Below are 12,413 nucleotides of genomic sequence, written 5' to 3'. Positions count from 1 at the left end.
GCTCATGTGGTTGTTTGGAAAGGTAAAGTCAACAGCTTCTTTAGCAACCATCCCAGTCTCTGGGCAGATATCCATTGGAGCTTTGGGAGCTCTCTTTACTTCTGGATGCCCCATAAAGAAACATAATTTATACTGAATTAACTAGCTGCTGCTTTACCTTAGTGCCAAGACTTGATGTAGTGAAGCAAAACTACGGTGACGTAATGAAATCAATAATGTTATTAAAATAACTTGCAGCAGAGTTACCAGACACCCTGCTGGTGAATCTCTCAGTACCTAAAGGGATACCGGCAGGCACATGCCAGAGCCACAGATAGCAGCTAAAAGCCAACTTGCCTTCACTCCACTCAGGGGAGCTTTTCCAGAACAGCACAGGGACAGTCACCTAGGAACAGCCACAGGAGGAAGAGGGTCAGCTTGTGTGGGATGGCTGCAAAGAAGAGAGCAGCTCCCAGCTGCTTTGCACAAGAAAACTCTTCTAGGGCTAATGTAGCTGAAGTGAGACATTACCAGGAACAGCGCACACTGTGCACTGGAAAAAGCTGGCTGGAAAAGATTCATATGGTCTTGAAGACCAGATACATGTTGGTTGGCCGTTGAGAAGCTGGAGGGTCTGGCTCAATGAAGACAAAACAGCTCTGCTTGGCCCCAAATCTCTGTGTTTGAAAACACACTTTAATGTCAATGAATAATTTAATAAAGAGACTAACTCTATGTTAATAAGGCCTCAGCCCCCTTATTGTATTTGTACAATTATTAAAAAGTCCTAAGACAGACAAACAGAACTGAGAAAGTATTTTAATAACATGCTTTCGTTGTTCATGTTTTACTCAAATAATACAAATATTTGCACCACTGTTAGCTACACTTCCTGGAAACTAATGACAAGTTCATAGGTAGGTAATTATAACTTTTACTGACACCATTAAGTGCTAAATATGCAGGGGCTTCTCTGTCTGGCTCTATTCTGGTACTCAGTCTATGCCCTTCCCTGAACTGACAGCAGCTGCCATCTCTCTAGCTTCTTCCGGGCCAGCTACTCTAAAAAATTTTATTCTGATTAATACAGGGGAACTGGTTTTGCAGGTGATGGTGACAAGCAACTGATGTGAGAGTGATCTTGAAGTATTAGAAGTCATGATTTCTAGAAAAGGAGGCAAAGGAAAAAAAAAAAAACAAAGACAAAACAGTGGGCTTTGAGACAGACTTTAGCTAACTCACGGTGTTAGTACGCACAAGCCCAGAAGTACAAATCCTAGGCAGAAAGGACATTTTGGAAGTTGGCAGTGCCCTAAGGAAGTTATATGAAAGGCACGGAACTACTGTGAGCTTCTTGGTACTGGGACAACATAGCGGAAGTACAAAGGGAAGCTAGTAAGGTATCAACTGGCTAAATCACGAGCTCTTCATTAGTTTCAGAAGTGCAGAGGAAGCACACAGAAAGTGGAACTAGGTCAGGCTACTAAGTATAAAAGAAGAGCATAAGCATGGAAGAACAACTTGAAGATGTCATGCAACAAACAGTGGGTGTGAAGTGCATGCACTAGTAGCAACAGGAGAGCTAAAGAAAGACCTGGGTTTCACGAACAGGAGATACTTAGTGATGATGTCAAACATGCTTTTTGTTTGATACTTTTTTCCTTCAGTCTTTGCTCAAAAGTGCTCCATTTAACACAATAAGCATACCTAGTCAAAGGGTAAGAATACTGGCAGCAAGAAAGAACAAAACGGTCTGACAGTGTCTAAATAAGTCAGCTATATTCCAACTGACAAGCCCTGAAAGTCTTCTGCCATACTGGGTAAAGCAGCTGAAGCCCACTTGGCACCATCAGCACAGAAGTCAGGGATGGGGGCATGTGCTTCTGCACACTGGGAAAGGCAAATCTAGCACCTACCATGAAAGAAAAGGATGTAAAGGAGAAGCCAGGAATTGGAGATCAGGCAGATTAATATCAATTCCTGGAAAAATACTGGAAGTGGTAATTTAATAAACTGTTTTCCAGCACCTAGAAGACAACAAGCAGATGAAGAACAGCAAGCATTGATTTGACAAGAGCAAATCACATCAAATCAATCTAATTTCCTTCTACAATAGGTCTTAGATCTTGATTTTAATGCAGTTTTTGCCTTTGTCTTACCTGACACTTTCATAAACCAAGCAAAGAAACACACCTTAAAAGACACTGCTATTAGAGGAGTGTACAGCTGCTTGGAAAACCAGACTAAGAGCAGTTATAAATGCTTCATTGTCAAACAGGCAGTACATATCAAATGAAGTCTGAAGCCATCTGTTTAATGTCTGGCAGTGCACAGTATTTTCATTAATATCTTTGGAAAAAAACCACAAGAGTAGGGAACACTTATTAAATTAGCACAGGACACTATGAAGAACAAGCACTTTGGAGAACAGGAGGGGAATGCAAAACAATCTTGACAAATGAGATAGAGGGGTGGGAAGAGAAGCACCATTCAGAATAGACAAAGTGGAGCTCTGGGGTTTTGTAGGCATCATCAAGGACTGCAAGACCAACTGGGGAACAACTAGCACAGCAGCAGTTCTGCAGAAGGTCTGGGGATGTCAGCTCAACATGAATGAGCATGGCCATGCTGCAGTAAAAAATGAAAGTGCTCTAATGAGGTGTACAAACAGAAGTGCAGCCAGTGACAAACAGGAAACCATTCTTCCCCTGTTGTCTATGCTGTCAAGGCTTCATCTGAAATGTCATCTGTGCAGTTTTGGCCACTGAAGTTCAGGGAGACTGAGCTGATTGCAGAAAGCACAAAGGAGAGCTACAGTAATGATCCTGAAAAGGTGCCGAGTGGGAAAGGCTGAATATTCTAAAACTAATATCCAACCTAAACTTCCCCTGACACAACTTCAGGCCATTCCCTCGGGTCCTGTCACTGGTCACGACGGAGAAGAGATCAGTGCCTGTCCCTCTTCTTCCCCTCACGAGGAAGTTGCAGACTGCAATGAGGTCTCCCCTCAGTCTCCTCCAGGCTGAACAGACCAAATGACCTCAGCCGCTACTCACATGGCTTCCCCTCAAGGCTTTTCCCCCTCTGGCCTTGATCTCTTCCCAGGACTCTTAATTTGCCATCTTAGACTTCAACACTTCATCACCTGAAATCTGTGCCATACATTCACCTGGCTGCCTACAAAGCCTAACACTTGACACTGGAAAGGAAAACTACTGCTCAGCCCAAGTCAAATACAAAGCAGAAGCTCTGGTAGTCCTCACTTGAATCCTATCTCTCACCTAGAGACATTTCCTTTCTCCTTTCACCAGATTATTAATTTCTGTCTTCTACGGCCCAGTCTCCTATGGGTACAGCAGATTAGGTGGCAAAAATGGTGCCTCCTGACCTTAAACACCCAAAAGTTGTCTAAGAGTGGGGGTTGTAGCGCTGGCTGGATGCTGCAGGCTGGATCCCTTGAACTTACACCTTGGATATTATCATGCACTAAGTTCCTTGATGCAATATGCATTGTTATATATGTCAAATATATAAAACATTGCCTAGCCATAATTTTTTTAGATGAGACTTCACACAACCCAAACACAGGGTGATATGCCCTGCAGAAAATGTTGCAGCATCCCCAAACAGAAAGCTCTAGCAGAAGAAATGTTATCACAGTGCAAACATTTGCCTCCATTGCAAGTGTGATAGGAAGTGACACTGCAAATAGACATGTCTGAACAGCCTGGTCTAGTGGAAGGTGTCTCTGCCCATGGCAGAGGGTGTTGGAACTGGATGATCATTCAGGTCACTTCCAACCCAAACCATCCTATGATTCTATGATTCTATGTAACCTGTCAAAGCCACTGCTGCATGCTTGTCTTTTAACCAAAAGGAGTCCTGCAGCTCTCTGGTCCCCAAAACCTGAAGGCATCTGCACACAACCAAAGTCCTAAATGAGAAAACCCACACAACCTGCCTGAAATCCCCCAAGAAAGCCAACCCAGAAGCTCCGACCCTGTCTGTGTGTGCATGTCAACCCTAATTGCATCCAGCAAATAAAAAAGCCTTCAGTGCCAGTGCAGACATTGCAATGCCATGGTGGAAAACATTAGAGAGGATTAGCAGAAATAAAATTTTAATTAGGGCTAAAATAAAATTTAGCCCTAAAGAAATAAAAGCATAGCTAAAGGAAGCTATACCAAGGAGCATAGCATTTGTCTTGTAAGTGTTGTGGTCTGAAGCATAAACTGAAACAATCCTGAGTGTTTCGAAAACTGTATGTTAGCGGTCATGAAAATAATAATTTTTCTGTATTCTTTATCAAGGGCCTCAAAGACATGTTGATTAAGGATGCTGCCCAGTACTGGAGGAGCTTCTAAGGATGAATGCTAGCTCTCTGCCCACCAACTTGGCATTTGAGGTAGCTAACTCGCCGAGCAAAGCAGGGCCATCATGCAGCCACGTGGGTGCCTGCTCTCCACACTGACCTTGCAGGGGACACAGCTGGGCCAAATTGGTGGATGAGGTCTCAAGATGTGAGAAATGTAATGCCCCCTGTATAGGTCACTTGCTGCATTGCAGCTAGGCCACCTCCTTCTCCCATTGGAAAGCAAGAGCAGCCAGCCCTTCAGCTCACTGACTGCTCCACCAAAACCTTTCCAGGACAGGCTTCTGTATTCCTCTCTGGCTGCTACACAGAGGGGTAGATGGGGAAGAAAAGAAACACTTCAGTGATGTTGCTCCTCCCAGCTCCTTATTCCCATACTCCTATGATGGATGGATGGATGGAAGGAAGGAAGGAAGGAAGGAAGGAAGGAAATATCCAGAAAAAAGGATGGAAAACAAGGTAGAGAAAAAAGTAACTGAAAGCAGAAACTTCCAAAAAAGGCATTTTATAGCCAGGTTCTTTGAAAACTGTCTTTGTTGTCTGTGCCTAATAGGGTCCTGGTCTTTGCTAGGTATTACCATAATAGAGTTGTAGAAGAAAAAAGGTAAAGGATAAAATATACAGTCCAGAGGAAAGGAAAATTCAAAGGCTGAGAGAAAGGGAAAAGAAAACAAGGGAGGATCATATTGAAGCTGGCTGAACTGTCTTTTTTAGTCTTTAACAAAGTTACACCCTACAGATGCTAGAACTTTAAGAAACACAAAAGTTTGGGCTAGTGCAAAATCCTGTGGCAATGAAAATTGCATTTTTAGGGGAGCAGATGCAGTTCCCAGACATCCTACACCCTGGGAGGTGACAGACCATCTCCTCAGGCTGGTCCACGTTCAAGCACCTCAAGCACCTTCCCAAGCCTGGGCCTGCCCCAAAGCAGCCAGTGATGCACCCATCAGGGGCACGTGGTGAGCTCGAAGTCATGCCATGTGGAGACAGGAGATCAGAAGATATCAGACCGTGAATCAGAACACATCAAAACTGGGCCGACTCAGCTCCTAATGCAGATCTGAAGCTGGTATCCAGCTCCTGCCACTGCCAGGCCCAGTCAGTGTACCCTGTGGGTCTCAGGAAGAGGAACCACGCCTGTTCAGTGCTTTGCAACAACTGGAAAAATCCTCAGGTCATGGTGCTGCTGTCTCAAAGGTGGATGGCAGCAACAGCGGCTTAGTGAAGTTAAAGGGAAAAGAGTGTGAATGGGCCATGACTCTGAAAATGCTGCTCTAAATCAGGTGGAAGCATAAAGACAATATTGATAACCATGAAGCTGAAAACACAGGCCACAATATGCAAACAAAACATGCTGAAGCACCATAATGGCTGAACAATTGAAACAGAAGAGCATATACAAACATGACTAAAGAAGGTAAAATACTTTTTTGAGTGCTGTTTGTTTTGTTATAAAGTCTCTCTATTAGGGAACGAGTCTGTGAAAACCTTCAGCTAGTTAAAAACACATAGAGCATCACATGTGCACTGGGAGGGAATGTGGTATGGGCATTGCCACAGTTCAAACAAGTACCCTTCCATGTATTCCCCAGGAGCCTGGACAATTACTTGGTTTTATATGAGAACTTCAGGCTGTGTCCTGCAGGATAAGAGAGGGTACAGGGGAGCCAGATGACTGAGCTGACTTGTGAGTGCTGTCCCCAGATGAAGCAGGAGGAGACAAGGAAGGATTTGATGGACAGAGAGAAAAGTCAGCTGTGGGCAGGTCCCACCATGCTCTGGACTACAGCTTTACCTCTCACACCTCTTCTGCCACCTCATTCCTCATAGCAGTAGTTTTATATAAAAACACTGTAGAAATGTGCTCCCTGAGTGATGGGAACAGAAACCTCTCCACAGCTCGTGACTGTTTCCCAATGCGGGCACCCCCTTGCAGCCCTCTGCATAGCTGTAGGGTCTCAGGCAGCAGGAGGCTGGCTTCTAACATCTGCTCTTCACTTCCAATATCCTGTTTACAAAACTCAATAAACCCTCCCCCCAAGGCTAAGGATTGAAACTTTGACACCAGGGGAGAGAGTTATTCATCCTCCGCAGCTGGTAAGCCTGCCCACCATCCTACCTTGTGCCAGCAGCATCAAAGATGGGCAGCAGATCTGAGAGGCTCAGCGCAGACACCTGGCCTTTCCTACAGGGAAAGCATAGGGTGTAAATATGCCTTCAGGAAGGTGTCGGTGGCAGGGACACCAGCTAGCACCTATACCTGCCCTAAGGCAGCCTCTGTTGTTATTCCAGCACTAGAGAAATGATGTAAGAGCACTGTGTTTTTTTGGAATCCAGCAGCATTTTCCACCCATCAGGCTGTGTAGGATGCCCACATGTAAGGCTGCAGGCTGGGGCTCCTCTTCTGTTTCTGCTGCCAGAGCAAGAAAATTGAGAAGGCAACCTACAGGAGATAAAAGACAAAGTGCTGCTGAAAAATATCAGTAGTAGTAACTCTTAGAACTAACCTTAGGTGTCAGATGAGTCGGTGCCTCTCTTTTGAACATATGAACCACTTTGTGGGTATGGCAGCAATGTACTCCATAATCCCTTCCATATTTGGCTTTATTGGCTTATTGTGCAGAGCCATTAGAATCAGGATCGTCTCTTATGAAGCTGTTAATGGGATGCAAATTGCATAAAAGATTTCTCTGCATCAATAGAAAACAACCTAGTAATACATTCTTGCATAAAAATCTACATTAAAATCTGCTACAAAAGACATACTTTGAAAGAAGCAAAAATCCCATATGACTAAAGAAGAAATATGCTCACCATGGGAAAATGAATATCAGGTTTGGAACTAGAGGTGACCTGTCTTAGAGCTGCTTGGATCCCAGTGAACAGATATGCCTTTAACTACTGAGGTACTCCAAAGATATGATTCACACAATATCATGGCTAAAGCCAGGTAAAAAAGTGAAATGAATATTTTATCCATGGAAAAATGCAGTTGCAGTCTGACCAAGCTTGAATCAGTGCTGAATTCAGCAAAGAGCCATGGCCAAAATATATATGCTGTTTAAATATAAGTCTAAGCAGCTTGCTCTGTGTAATGCACTTCTACTTTTCATGCTGAAGTGAAGCTTCAAGACTGAAATTTGACTTTCAGTAAGGCAGAAACACCTAAAACTAACTAGCATGGAACAGTAAGTCAAGAGAAATGTTGTGCTTTATCTGCCACATCACTTTAGGATTTTTTTTCTTTTTCGTGTGGACATCAGCGTGACTGTGATTTTAGCCCATTGTTTCCAAGAAGCACACAGCTGGAATGAACCTGTTATTAGTGTTCTGCCAATGCCACCTAGCACAGCTGCCTTGCCCACATGGTGTAAGCGGCAGAGTCCCCACCACTGCCATGCACTGTCTATCTCTCACAATGTGCCATGGATGTGCCTGTTGTGTCTCTGGTCCTGTGCAGCCATAAGTGTCCAGCACTGGAGCAGTGGGAAATACCAGGCCAGGCAGAGCTGTAGGTGCGAAGTCCTTCCGACCTGTCTCAGTGGCAGTGGGCAGCCTCGGGGACACCTGCTACGAAGAGCCTGGAAGACAGAGAAGAAAAGCAGCATTGCTGAAATTCCTTTACCATTTTCTGTTCAAATCACCCATGCACTACAGGAGCCCAGAGTTCCCCTCCAGGGACACTACTCTGTCTCAAGCATGAAAGACCAGACTTCTCCTGAAATAACATCCAGCTCTTGCTTTGTTGCCTGCTGGGCTCAGCTGATATACATGGAGAAGCCTAAATAAAGAAGTGCCGAACTCATTGCCCAAGCTTTTCCTCACCGCTATCTGCATTCTTTTGCATTCATTAAAAAACAAACAAACCTGTTTCCTGAGACCAGGGAGGAAAATCACAGGGCTGGGTTTTTGGGGTTGTTTTTTGTGAGTTGTTTTTTTTTTCCCCTTGCAAAAGGCACTTGAATATTGTAGAGAGAAGCAGCTCTGCAGGATGTAGACAGAGATTCAAGTGGCTGGTAATAGATGAATGTGATGGGAAAGCAGAACAAACAAGACATCCACTATCTCCATCTCTCAGGGACAGAAGAAAGGAAAGAGGGATGAGAAGAGAAAAAAAGCATCTGCGCTGCTCTAGCAGCCAGATCTTAGAGAGGAACCAGCACACTCCCAGTCTGGCCCAGAGACCTGCCTTGGATGGGCTGAGTGGATGTCAGCCAGAAAGGCTGGGGAAAACAGTCCCCTTGTTTTGCAGAGACAGTTAGATCTCTGAGAGAGAACTGAAAGAAACAAGAGTATAGAAACCCACAGCAAACAGCAAAAGCCTCCTCCAGACGATGACAAGGGTACAAAGATAGCACTGGAGGCTGCGGCACTCCTTGGCGCGGGGCTGGCCAGTGGCGGGAAGTGCCTCACATCCTCTTCTCCGCATTGTTCTCCCAACTCCTCCGGTGGCTGGGAAAGTTTCTTCCAGCAATTTACCCCACCCTCACCCTGCAGCTGGCCAGCCTGCCACTACGGATTCACTTCCCCAGGCATTTCTCTTACTGTTATGCTCTTGTGGCGTAAAAGTGACCACTGGTCTCAGGCAGGGGGTGGCCGCAGCCCTCTCACCGTAGGAGGAAACTTTTCCTGCATACCAACATTTTTTAACCACAGCGAATAGCAGTGGTGAGAGTGGGGGCAAATGAACACTCAACCAAGGTACAGGTGGATTGAGGAGGCTTTACTGCTGCTTTATGTGAGAGGAGACACCTTTCAGTACGCAGTACCGCTCCATTATGTGCAAGGTTGTTTTCCCTCCCTCCCAACACAAAATAAAAATCATCAAACATAGAGCCCTGATTGTAGATGTATAATTGGATCAAATTGTTGTTAATGACCTTGTTTGGTCTATTGTGCCTTTGTTTTCCACTCCAGCTTGCACCAGAGCAGGTAGTGTGTTTATGCTGCAGTCAGGGTGACCTGACTAAGAGCCATCCTGGTTTTATTCTTCTCTTCATGAAAAGAGCTGATCCTTGGGAGAGGGCTGACATCCTGCAGGGCAAATCTGGGTCTCACTGCCAGAGAACTATGGATGATTGCTAACGTGTCACATCAAGATAAGTGCAGGCTATGCACTTATGTGGTGGACTGGAGGCTTTGAGAGAATGGTGTGCAAGCACAAGAGCTTTAACACCAAGGTTACAATTAAACCTCACCTGGGGCTGGCTGTTTAAGTAAAGCAAATCTTGTTTAACTGCAGGAAAGAACACCATGTAATAGAAATCTAATTATGTTGAACAGTACCCGATGTAAAGGTTATAGTTTATGGATTAACAGCAAGAACTGACACTGTGAACTGTGAACTCATCTGGAACTGTCTGAAGGGGAAAAGGACATGCTGGTAGTTAATTATTTTGGGCACCAATGGGATGCTGTCATGGAAAGACAAGCACAATCCCAGGATGCACTGGGAAGTGTGTCCAGCAGAGGAGGCAAAAAACAGAGATGCTGACATGCACAAATAGGTACTGGGAGGGCCATGGAGAACCACTTGAGGGAACCTCTCTCCCTTCATCAGCATGTATGGGAGAGAGCTACCAAAAGAAAATAACATTTCTCTGTATGGCACAAGAGAAACTGGTTTTGATCATGGCTGTAAAGCAAAAGGTTTCTCTCTGGTAGAGCAGTGATGCTCTGGACCAGCCTAACAGTCAGAGCACTGGGTACAAGATCCACAACAGGCTCTGTGACAGGCAGATTGGCAGTGAGAGGCGGTGTCTGCCATGGGAGAAGCTGGGATTCTGAGGCCATTCATCCTCATGCCCTGAACCTAAGGAAAAAATAGAAGCTGAATGGAAAGTTGTGTAGCTGTTTGAACTGGTAGGGAGAAAAAGAAGTCCTACTAATGTGCCACTGCAACTCTACTAGAGCTGGAAGTAGCCAGCCTTTGATCCCAGGCCTTTAATGTACTCAATAAAAGGCATGATGGCTGCAACTCCTCTGTTGTGTTATTGCCTACTTGGCTTAAAGTTGCATGGCACTGTCAAGGACATCTCCTGATGGCAACAAAGAATAGACATGAAGAATGAAAGAAAATTAAAGATTTCACGGCAAAGATCACCATATGCTGTGAAGGGCAGGCGGGTGGGAGACACCAGCGCCGGGTGCAGGGATATTGTGGAGGTGACCTTGCATGGCATGTTTAAAAATAGCTGATGCCACCATACTTCCCACTCCACAGGCTTTCTGCTCCCTTCTCTGTCACAACCTGACACATCCTCTACAGCACTAAATACATCATAAGTAATTTAAAAACACAACTAATTACTTCAGGGAGATGTTTAAGTATCTAAGTCTTTGGCAACTACAGGACACTTACAATGCTGTGGGCATTGTAATGCAAGAGCAGAAGGTCTCCTGGTGGGTGCCTGTGCCAGAGGAGCTCGCAGCCCCAGCACCGGTGGCACAGGGAGGTCACCCGTCAGCAATCCCCACAATCGACCTCTTGTGTCAGATGTGTGAGAAAGCTCTCCCTTTCCTGTCACACGCTACCGGAGAGCTCTGGCAGCTGCGGGCCCCCTCCAACACCCTGGCAGGCCTGAATAGACAGAGCCGCCCCAGAAACACCCAGATGTGTGCTGGGTTACTTGGGATTTACTGGCACACCATGTGCAAGATCAGCATCAGGCCAGGATGGTGCTGTTTAGTTAATTTGCTTTTTGTGATCTAATTTCCTTACTTTAACTCTTTTTTTTTTTTGTCATCCCAGTATCTTGAAAGGAAAGAAAGAAAAGATCCAAGATGCCAACATCTTCAGCTATGTTAAAGGGTCACTGTTTGGTATTCACTCCCTGATCTGTGTTCCTTGCTGTAAAACCTCCGTTACTGTGATTTAATGCACATACCAAAACAAGCTGCCAATTACACTGCTGTTAGTGCAAGGTGGCTCCAAAGACACTGCCCTGTGAGCAGAATCTGTCCCTCCATAGCAAAGAGGTTGCTGTGCAAGCTCAGAGATGAGCAATAGCTGCCCAACTTATGACATCTCAGCCATTTCATCCATCTTGCTCCCTCACTCCAGAGCAAGAGCAGACCTCTGCAAGCCACAAGTCTCTGCAGCATGGTCCACACACATGCCAGTTGCTGGGATGCTGCTCCTTTGGCTTTTACGACAGACCACAGACTGGAGAAATCTCTGGGTTGTGAGCAGTGTGGACCCCTCCACTAATGAGAGCTCATGAGGGACCTAATTATTTCCCCTTCTATTAAGAGGCCCTGGCTAAGCTATGGAAGGTGACTTCAGGCAAGCCATAGAGCATGGCTTTTTGATCTGAGATACACTGCATCCATCTAGTCTGCTGGTTCTCTGATTAGGACCCAGCTTCAAGTGTTGAAGGATTCTCCCAAGACGTGAAATTTTTATGGTTCCGCCATGTTTTGTGACAAGCCTCCAGCTTGTCTAAGATCTCCCTGTCAAGTTTCATTTTTCAGGCTCTTTGTGAGAAATGATACTTAATGGAGGAGCCTTCAGTGTAAGGAGTAAAGAATACACACATACAATCCATAAATAGAGACACTTTAGAGGCTCTTTAAACATTCACGCTTTTTGCATAATTGATGACTTTCTATAACAGATATGGATGATAAACAGCTTTAAATAAAATGAAAATTTATCATTGTCATATCATTTATCAGCATTACGTTAAACCATAAAATATGGGGAGAATATTGCCATGTTCTCAAACAAAACTGGTGGAAGTGAGAATAATTCAGGGGCTGTATCATTGTATCAGGGTTTTTAATGAGGTTACCAACAGCCAAGAAACTGCACTAGAACCTGTGAGTCAGAGAAAGAATTTGTATGTCACTGCATAGCCAGTGTAAGCCATCAAGCACCTCCTCTGTGGCTCCAAAGGACCAAAAGTAAGCCTGTTCTCCAGGGCAAGTCATACAATTTAGTGCTCATCTTCTCTAAGGTAGACAGCTATTGATAACCAAAACTCCCAAATTCCCATTATGCTCCGTAGAGGAGGTGGGCACTTCCAGCAAGAGATTTGTCCCACTGAACATATATATATAT

At 44.9% G+C, this 12,413-nt stretch overlaps 1 long non-coding RNA gene across 1 annotated transcript; it reads right to left on the bottom strand.

The window, feature by feature from the left end:
• Positions 1 to 469: 469 nt before the first annotated feature.
• LOC113967371 lies at positions 470 to 11,342 on the bottom strand. Its single transcript, XR_003534146.1, has 4 exons — positions 11,239 to 11,342; positions 6,612 to 6,794; positions 6,471 to 6,536; positions 470 to 656 (listed from the first exon to the last, which is right to left on the bottom strand). It is a non-coding gene; the product is annotated as an uncharacterized LOC113967371 (long non-coding RNA).
• Positions 11,343 to 12,413: the final 1,071 nt, after the last annotated feature.

Source organism: Neopelma chrysocephalum, unplaced genomic scaffold (assembly GCF_003984885.1).
Source record: "Neopelma chrysocephalum unplaced genomic scaffold, ASM398488v2 Primary Assembly neopelma1_23, whole genome shotgun sequence".
Taxonomy (NCBI): Eukaryota; Metazoa; Chordata; class Aves; order Passeriformes; family Pipridae; genus Neopelma; species Neopelma chrysocephalum.
This window is presented reverse-complemented; position numbering and strand designations above follow the sequence as displayed.